Raw genomic sequence first — 464 nt, forward strand, 5'->3', positions numbered from 1 at the left:
GGAGTACCAAAAACAAATAACAAAGGAGTATTGGCCGCCAAGGTAAGATGGAAATGGAATGGTTTTGGCGTATTGAAAGGCGTAAAATATGAATACATAGTGGAAGATCTTTATAATAAGAGTGATTTACTGTTGCATATGATACTTAGGAATCAGCTTGTTGGAAGTTAATTACCGCTACTGAGAAAACCAAAGTAGGGCCTTTATCGATTCAAAAATGGAAACAACCAACTCAAAATCAGCTCAAGTTCAAAATGGATGCCCCTTTATCGATTCTTTGCAACAATACATTTGCGGAAGCAAGAGTAGGGCCTTCCCTTCAAACTGGCACTCCCAATGACAACAACAAAAAAACATCTTCAGGAGAAAAAAAGGTTTGGGGCGAGAGAGGCTCGAACTCTCGACCTCACGATCACTCAATATAGCTATGAGACCTACGCGCTAGCCAACTGCGCCACCGCCCC

The 464-nt window shown here is 41.8% G+C and overlaps 1 non-coding gene across 1 annotated transcript; it reads right to left on the minus strand.

Annotated features, from left to right (window-relative positions):
• Positions 1-377: 377 nt before the first annotated feature.
• TRNAM-CAU lies at positions 378-464 on the minus strand. The gene is given in 2 exon segments: positions 378-413; positions 427-464. It is a non-coding gene; the product is annotated as a tRNA-Met (tRNA).

The sequence above is a fragment of the Papaver somniferum genome, unplaced genomic scaffold, assembly GCF_003573695.1.
Source record: "Papaver somniferum cultivar HN1 unplaced genomic scaffold, ASM357369v1 unplaced-scaffold_137, whole genome shotgun sequence".
In the NCBI taxonomy this organism is placed as follows: Eukaryota; Viridiplantae; Streptophyta; class Magnoliopsida; order Ranunculales; family Papaveraceae; genus Papaver; species Papaver somniferum.